The following is a 9,920-nucleotide window of genomic DNA, read 5'->3' on the forward strand; positions in this document are numbered from 1 at the left end:
TCATTAAACGACTGTGGGGAACTGTATCGAACGCCTTGCGGAAGTCAAGAAACACGGCATCTACCTGTGAACCCGTGTCTATGGCCCTCTGAGTCTCGTGGACGAATAGCGCGAGCTGGGTTTCACATGACCGTCTTTTTCGAAACCCATGCTGATTCCTACAGAGTAGATTTCTAGTCTCCAGAAAAGTCATTATACTCGAACACAATACGTGTTCCAAAATTCTACAACTGATCGACGTTAGAGATATAGGTGTATAGTTCAGCAGATCTGTTCGACGTCCCTTCTTGAAAACGGGGATGACCTGTGCCCTTTACCAATCCTTAGGAACGCTACGCTCTTCTAGAGACCTATGGTACACCGCTGCAGGAAGGGGGGCAAATTCCTTCGCGTACTCTGTGTAAAATCGAACTGGTATCCCATCAAGTCCAGCGGCCTTTCCTCTTTTGAGCGATTTTAATTGTTTCTCTATCCCTCTGTCGTCTATCTCGATATCTACAATTTTGTCATCTGTGCCACAATCTAGAGAACGAACTACAGTGCAGTCTTCCTCTGTGAAACAGCTTTGGAAAAAGACATTTAGTATTTCGGCCTTTAGTCTGTCATCGTCTGTTTCAGTACCATTTTGGTCACAGAGTGTCTGGACATTTTGTTTTGATCCACTTACCGCTTTGACAAAAGACCAAAATTTCTTAGGATTTTCTGCGAAGTCAGTATATAGAACTTTACTTTCGAAGTCATTGAACGCCTCTCGCATAGCCCTCCTCACGCTACATTTCGCTTCTCGTAATTTTTGTTTGTCTGCAAGGCTTTGGCTATGTTTATGTTTGCTGTGAAGTTCCCTTTGCTTCCGCAGCAGTTTTCTAACTCGGTTGTTGTACCACTGTTGGTTTTTCCCAGCTCTTACGATCTTGCTTGGCACATACTCATCTAACGCATATTGTACGATGGTTTTGAACTTTGTCCACTGATCCTCAACACTATCTGTACTTGAGACAAAACTTTTGTGTTGAGCCTTCAGGTACTCTGTAATCTGCTTTTTGTCACTTTTGCTAAACAGAAAAATCTTCCTACCTTTTTTAATATTTCTATTTACGGCTGAAATCATCGATGCCGTAACCGCTTTATGATCGCTGATTCCCTGTTCTGCGTTAACTGTTTCAAATAGTTCGGGTCTGTGTGTCACCAGAAGGTCTAATATGTTATCGCCACGAGTCGGTTCTCTGTTTAACTGCTCAAGGTAGTTTTCAGATAAAGCACTTAAAATAATTTCACTGGATTCTTTGTCCCTGCCACCCGTTATGAACGTTTGAGCCTCCCAGTCTATATCCGACAAATTAACATCTCCACCCAGAACTATAACATGGTGGGGAAATCTACTCGAAATATTTTCCAAATTATCCTTCAGGTGCTCAGCCACAACAGCTGCTGAGCCAGGGGGCCTATAGAGACATCCAATTACCATGTCTGAGCCTGCTTTAACCGTGACCTTCACCCAAATCATTTCACATTTCGGATCTCCGTCAATTAACTTCTATACTATTGCACTTCTTATCGCTATAAACACGCCTCCCCCTTCACTGTCCAGCCTGTCTCTGCGGTATACATTCCAATCTGAGTTTAGGATTTCATTACTGTTTACATCTGGTTTCAGCCAACTTTCTGTCCCTAGTACTATATGGGCGTTGTGACCGTTTATTAATGAGAGTAGTTCTAGGACCTTTCTATAGACGCTCCTGCAGTTTACTATTAGCACATTAATATTGTTATTCCCTGTTGCATTTTGCCTACTCCTACCTTGCCGCGTCTCAGGAGGCGTCTTGTCGGGCCTAGGGAGGGAATTCTCTAGCCTAAAAAACCCCCATGTGCACTCCACACGTACTCTGCTACCCTTGTAGCCGCTTCCGGCGTGTAGTCCACGCCTGACCTATTCAGGGGGACCCTACCTTTCTCCACCCGATAGCGGAAGTCGAGAAATTTGCACCTCAGATCTCCTCAGAATCGTCTGGTCCTCTGGTTTAAACCTTCCACTCGTCTCCAAACCAGAGGGCCGCGATCGGTTCTGGGAACGATACTACAAATAGTTAGCTCAGATTCCACCCCGCGAGCGAGGCTTTCCGCCTTCACCAGTTCCGCCAACCGCCTGTACGAACTGAGGATGACCTCTGAACCCAGACGGCAGGAGTCATTGGTGCCGACATGAGCAACAATTTGCTCTCTATCGCCGCCGGTAGGGCCTCCTCCACATCTCGGATGAGACCACCCGGCAAGCAGACAGAGTGAACACTGGCCTTCTTCCCCGACCTTTCCGTTATTTCCCTAAGGGGTCCATCACCCACCTAACGTTGGAGCTCCCAATAACTAATAAACCCCTCCCCCCCGTGTGCATGCTCAGACCTTGCTGAAGGAACAGCCACATGTCCACTCACAGGCAGAGCGGGCGATGCCACGCGGCCAGCCTCCACATTTACCCTCCGCCTCGTGCGCCGCGAACGCCGTTGAAACCGTCACTCCCCTTGGGGAGAGGGTGGCCCAACCGCGCCCTGGTACCCGCGAAGATGTCTCGACAGCAGGGACAGTGGGTGAAGCATTTAACACCTGGTGTGTACCTAGCGACGCACCAGACTCCCCACTGCCGCTACACTCCGAGGCAGCAGCCTGAAGACGGCTGACCGCGGCCATCAACACTTTCAGCTGTTCGCGAAAAGTGGCCAGCTCCTCCTGCGTCCGTACACAGCAGTCACACATCCTATCCATCCTAAGGAATCTATTTACTGAAGAGAGTTAATCAACTATTAACTAGACTGCTAATTCACTAAAGGCGGCTGATTATTGACTAAACTGTGATTGCTAGCCACTTCTTGTAGAAAGCAATGAAAGTAGCACTACCTGTCTCTGGACTGTATTGAAAACAAACACTAGTACTACTGGCACTATGGTTGACTAAAGGGACTCTCTCTGACTGTATTCAAAACAAACACGAAATCTATGGAACACTATTAATAGCACTCGACAATTAGAGCTTCCTAAAAGCAAAAACACACGGAAGAAGAAGTGACAAGTAAGAAAAATACAGTTAATACTCAAATTGAGGTAGCTCGCTGCACAGCAGACGTGAAGCAGACGGCGGTTAGGACGACACTGACTCTACTGGCACTATGGCTGACTAAAGGGACTCTCTCTGACTGTATTCAAAACAAACACGAAATCTATGGAACACTATTAATAGCACTCGACATTTAAAGCTTCCTAAAAGCAAAAACACACGCAAGAAGAAGTGACAAGTTAGAAAAATACAGTTAATACTCAAATTAAGGTAGCTCGCTGCACAGCAGACGTGAAGCAGACGGCGGTTAGGACTTCGTTCGGTACTTCTGAAAGTTACATACGCCATGTCTTTAGCAACAACAGTATTCCTTTGTCAGAAGTATCGAAACGGTTGTGGCACATAATTTTCGACTCGTTCGTTTCCGGTAAAGGGACCTTCACCTCAAATAGATAACTTTATCCTTGTCCATCATCCTGGAAACTCTGTAAAATCATCACGGAATCACCCTGTAGATAAATACTGTACCTTTCCTGGCGCCGGCGCCTATAACTTCGACACTGTGAAGCGTTGTTGGATGACATTTCCGGACATGGGTTCCTACGTAAAACTTGATCTATATGTCCTCTCTACAACCTCAAGAAGTGTGTAATACGAATTGTGAAACACCCTGTATACAGACTGGAGGTCGCGTTACGCATACAAACTTCGTGTCTTTACGCATGAATGCTAATCATTTCAATATCGGAACATTTAGTACACTTCAAGACACTTTGACGGTATTGTATGCCGCCTTCACGGTGTTCCTATTTCAATAGATAACAGTGTATCTGTTTCGAACATCAAATCGCGCGACTGCTACGGTCGCAGGTTCGAATCCTGCCTCGAGCATGGATGTGTGTGATGTCCTTAGGTTAGTTAGGTTTAAGTAGTTCTAAGTTTTAGGGGACTGATGACCTCAGATGTTAAGTCCCATAGTGCTCAGAGCCATTTGAACCATTTGAACATCAAATCGAGTGCTTTCTCACTTGTTATCACGCGCATTTTGTTAGTGTGGACAATAGAGCGCTATAGCTAAGATTATGTCCGTATGGTTGAGAAACGTGTAGTTTAAACTTATTCAGCATCATCGGGCAAAGAAAGTGACATCTGAGGATTATTCACTAGCTAAAAACAGTAATAGTTCTGCTTTTTCTGCCACTGTCTTATTACAAAGGTCAAGATCAATTTCGTCTTCTCTTTCTCGCCCATAGTACCTCTTTCTACAGAGGCGAGTTTCACCGCATGGAAGCCACACCAGCACGAACGCCTAACCGCTGAAACCCTACAGGGTGCGGCCCTGCCTCTTCAGGATGTATACCACGACCATGGCAGTGACCGTCCTGCTCTTGGCGTACTCGGTGTACGTGACCGCGCCGCGGATCACGTTCTCCAGCCCCTTCACCACAGGACTTGTCGTACACGAGACTGGAGATGTGCTTCACACAGCCCCTGGCGGCCAGACGGCGGATCGCCGGCTTCGTGACGCTCTGGATACTGTCACGCTACACCGTGCGGTGCCGCTTGGGGCCACCCTTGCCGAGCCCTTTCGTCCCATGCCGTGGCCAATCTTCTCGAAAAGTGTGCTCAACAAGGCATCCAACAGCAGTGGCTCCACGCTCCTCACCGGTCGAAAGCGAGTCCACATCACGTTTAAAGATTTCGAAGTTCGCATGAACAAGCAGATTAGCAAAAGTTTTATCCCGAGATACAGAGTTACGTTGTAAAATTATGTCTCCAACAGCAAAACAACATAAATCACAAGGGAAAATGGTCGTAAATAAACACACGTCCACAGCAGCAAGGACTTCTGGGCAGACTGCATACATTTCTTCAATATCGTTGCTCACGGTGCAACAGTGCTTGGGTTTCAATCCTATTGTGTTGCTGGAGGTAGTGGATAGGCTTCATCTTTGAGCTTACTACAGAGTAAAACATCCTGTGGCGTTAGCTGGGTCATCGCCACCATGATGGTACCACCTATATCTACGGTTTTGGGCAGAAACTTTCACTTAGAGAGACGCTAGAACATAAATATTGTACCTATATCCCATCCGTTCATATTTCTTCAATGAAATAAGGATCAGTTACGTAGTCTCGCTTTGACGGTATTAGCACTGGCCCACATTCTTCAAGTGTACCTGTGGCGGTAGCTACACTAGAGATAACAGAGCGCACATGTTCTTTTCCAAGAAAATGAAACGCCTACAGCCGTCCTTGTGACCTTATTTATTTTGTAGTTATCAGTTTCGGCCCTTCAATGCGCCATCTTCAGACCGTAGTTGATGCTGAAGGGATTAACACGATCCGTATATACACTGTATCACTAGCCAACATAACTGGTTTATGCAGACTATCTGTAAACTTCCGTGTCAGCACGCCAACAATCAACGGCCAACTGCAGTTGGTAGTTTATCATCTCAGCGCAGTTAACGACGGAAACATTCCACAAATTTACTTGTTAATACTGAAAAAATTTGTTATTTACAAAACTCAAATAATCTTATCAAAATTTTAACTTTTGTTTTAGGAAAATATTTATAACCAATTCATGTAATAATTCCACGTAATAGTTGGGATATTGATAGTTATTAGGAAAACGTGATTTTAGTACCGTTAGTTACTTCTAAACCTTTATTGTGATGAAACGTGGAGGTTAGCTTACAATAAATCAGTCTAAACTAAATTTATTTCCATTTATTACGACATTCTGGATATTGGCATCAACAGATCAAAACAGAGAATTCGTAAAACATATTGAAAGTAAGTTACAAATAAACCTATACCTAATCCGCAGTTAGGCATACGTTTTATATTAACTGGCACTGTAATATCTTTTATGAGTTCTAAGCTTTTATTTCATTATAGCACTGGGCACAGTGCCGTAATAAATTCAAATATATTGAATTTAAAAAACAAAAACAACGAACGCAGAATATTTTCAGGAGGTTATTTCCTTTATTAATAAGAAACATTAATATGGTTGAAGAACGCTTGTAGGGTCAACTGATATAAAACATACGCATAATTTATGAAGCAATTCTCGTTACAAATTACATAAACTTCATAATAAAATTAATTATGAGGTAAGAAATACACTGTAACAGAGAGAGCAGTTACGCCAAGTAGCAACTTGCGGTTTGATTTATATCAATAACGAATTGATTTAAATTCTCCTACCCTAGAGAAAATACCCAGATACATTCAAAAAATTTTAATTTACTAAAAATTAACTAAGTCGTGATAGAACGGCAATAAGAATGTCTGAGGACCCACTAAAACTGGTTAATCGCCAGAGACCTCATGAAGCCCTGAACGTTGTGAGTTCTGCGCAGAGCAGCGTTAGCGATTCATAACGATGCGTGATTTGGCGATGGTTCACGTCTAAACATCCTGTTTCTAACGTTCACGATTTTAATAGATTCTCATACTTTCTTATTAGTTTAATATAGGTATATACTAAAATAATCGATGTTATGTAGTAAGTGCATCTTCTTTGAGAACTGAGTTTGTTCGATTGGCTTAATCTAGAGGACAGCTTGCACTACTTCCTGTAAAATATTTTGCCCTTTTTCTTTTAAGTTTCGTAGTTCACGTATTGTAAAGATTCTACTAACGGGTATGAACAGTGATCAAGTTAGAATGACCATTGGATTTTACCAGAAAGAGGTATTGATGAAATAATGTTTATCTTATGTGAAGAACTATGGCAAATTTGTATCGTACTTTTTGCAATGGAACTTTTTTAAGCCTATGTCCTTATTGGCTGGACAAGATACTTTCCTCTGTGCCTTAAAACATGTACATATATATTGAAGTTTTTATTTTGACATACTTCAGATAGAACAACGTTACTACGATATGGACAATGCAGGAAATTTGCGTTTAAATACAGCTAACGTGGGAAATTTACACTCGCCGGTTTGGTAAACAGTGTGATTTACGGACTAGAGAAATCCCACAACTGCTGCTGGAGGGCGGAGCGATTGCGTACACCACGTTGGAGTACACGTACCTTATGCACAAGTCACATCGTTTCCGACCGTTCAGCAGCACGTCGAACTCGACACGCTCAACACTGACATTCGACAGCACGTTCTTGTAGATCAGTACAGTTACCTTAAGACATGGACTACCACAAATACACTACCAAGCGACCCCTCCCAAGTATATATTATAACGACAGGCACTCCAACAGATAGAGAATGTTCTGCTTTAAAAGAAAGTAATAACCTAACGGCCTCAGAAGAACCAGAAAACATCGAATCTTTTCTTTTTTTTAACTTGAAGACTTAAAACAATATTACAACTAAAACAGCGAATTCGTATCTCGCAGTGTATTTGGTGTAAGCGCAAAACTCTTCAATAATCGGCTCAGCGCTCATAACAAGTCAGCTCTGCGGAGAGACCTTGAGACAACGGTATACAGTATATACTGAAACAGATTGGCTACTATGTGAGCCTATTAGAATAGGCTCATCTCATTCAGCCATTGCTGCAAAAGCACAACATGGAATAATTTTAATTTAAGGCTGATATACCGTGATTAATCATCCATTAAACTTACATTAACGAATAAGGCCACATTAGTCGGGTTACATAGTTTAGTGCCGACATGGCAAACGAAAGCCAACCCAAATCTGAAAATTCATCCCAGTAAAATAATTTGGCACAGGACAGAATTTACGACATTACTTCATGATTCGTACCCCACACGTGTGCACGAGAATTTCAATTTGGAGTTCCTTTAAATACCAAGCTAAGTCACCAAAACACAATGAGGACATTAGACGGTACGTTAAGAATATAATAACATCCAGGACTTTGTAGCACAGTGGCCCCCTCCTTTCAAGAACACTTGATATCAATTACAGGTCAGAAAAGTAATCCAATAAGAAAATAAAATATCATATAAGGGAATATCGGAGCAAACGATCCAGTACAGAAATTGTAAGTCTCACAGAAACAAAATTTAACAGACCTTAATGTCAACTCTCTGTCTTAACCACAGGAAAGCCACTATCATCTACCACCACGGAGAGGAAAATAGTTACGAATCGAACAGTGCAGAAAAACACCCGTCCGTAGTGGTGAGCACGCCTCCGACACGCTGGTTGCTTCCTCGCAATCAATCCCACGCTCCTCTAAGAAGCCAAGCGATGAATACGAGGTTCCTTCAGGCCGCGATGGTGAGTGCCTCTTTTCCCTATTGCACCGACAGATCGGACGCCGCTAGAAAACTGGTTTTTGATTCCCCTCCACAATTCGTTCTGGCTACAACCAAACCCCCTGGTTCGCCACGGTCCCCGTAGAGGAGGCCACACTCTTTTCAAAGCCCTACGGTCGAAGATGAAGGGCCACTACCAAAGTCGATATCGCCTGATAGGCCAACACGGCTCATAAAGAAAGGTTCAAGAGTGGAATTTAGGGTGAAAGCATATCAATGATGCAATTCGCTGATGATACTGCTATTCTCAGTGAAAGTGAAGATGAATTATAGGATCTTCTGGATGGAACGATCACTCTGATGAGTACAGAATATAGATTGACAGTAAACCGAATAACGACGGAAGTAATGAGAAGTATCAGAAATGACAACAGTCAGAAAGGTAGCATCAGGATTGGTGATCACGAAGTAGTTGAAGTTAATGAATTCTGCTACTTAGGCAGCAATATAATGCATCATGGTAGGAGCAAGGAGGACATAAAAAGCGAAGTAATGCAAGCACAAAGGGCGTTCCTGACCAAGAGAAGTCTACTAGTATCAAACATAGGTCTCATTTTGAGGAAGAAATTTCTGAGAATTTACGTTTGAAGCGCAGCTTTGTGGGGGAGTCAAACATGGACTACGGGAAAACTGGAACAGAAGAGAATCGAAACATTTTATATGTGGTAGTGCAGAAGAATTCTGAATATTATGTGGGCTCTTAATGTAATGAATGAGGAAGTTGTCCGCAGAATAGCCAAGGAAAGAAATACATTGAAAACACTGACAAGAAGAAGGGACTGATGGTGAGTCATCTCTTAAGAAATCAGGGAAAACCTCCATGGTACCAAAAGGAGCTGCAAAGGGTAAAAACTGTAGAGGAAGACAGAGATTGGAACAAATCGAGCTAATAATTTAGGACGTTTGCTGCAAGTGCGAGATGAAGAGGCTGGCAAAGGAGAGGAATTCGTGATGAGCCACATCATATCTGTCAGAAGACTGATGATTAAAAAAAGTAGTAATAGTGCCGGCAAGAGCGAGAATTCTAGCTAAAAACATAATTGGCTGTTGCAATTGCAAAAAATTAGTCAAAATACTTTTATGTTTGTGTCCTGCATGTTCACTGAGAGCAATGTCAGGTTTACTGGTTCTACATTTGCAAATCTCTCTCTTGTCCAGTATCTCCGCAGTCATGCTCGCAGGATACTCACACCGCTCTAGGCCTTCGCAAGCGCTTGCAACATATGGTTGACTTACGTCAGACCCATTGGAAAGACGGTTTTGGCGTTGACTCTTTCCCTTCTCCCTCTGATGATCCATGTGCAAAAAGCAAATTGCCTTTTAACTTCGACATGGTGACTTAGTATTCATTCTAGGTACGTTCAATATTACACAAGCACACTTTTGTACTACGGGTAGCTTTTACATGGGTCTTACTGTTCAGAGATATGGTTTCGTTTTTAATTTACGATTGCACCTGAAGATTGGGCTGAGACCCAGAAACCGAGCTGTGTGAGAGTCCATTAACAAATATTTTCTACAACTATAGTGGAAGTATCAATTGCGAACAGTTGACATATTTTGTAACGCCATTTTATGTACATTATACAAAGACGCTGCTATTTCTTA

The sequence above is a fragment of the Schistocerca piceifrons genome, chromosome 3 (assembly GCF_021461385.2).
Source record: "Schistocerca piceifrons isolate TAMUIC-IGC-003096 chromosome 3, iqSchPice1.1, whole genome shotgun sequence".
NCBI classification, from domain to species: domain Eukaryota; kingdom Metazoa; phylum Arthropoda; class Insecta; order Orthoptera; family Acrididae; genus Schistocerca; species Schistocerca piceifrons.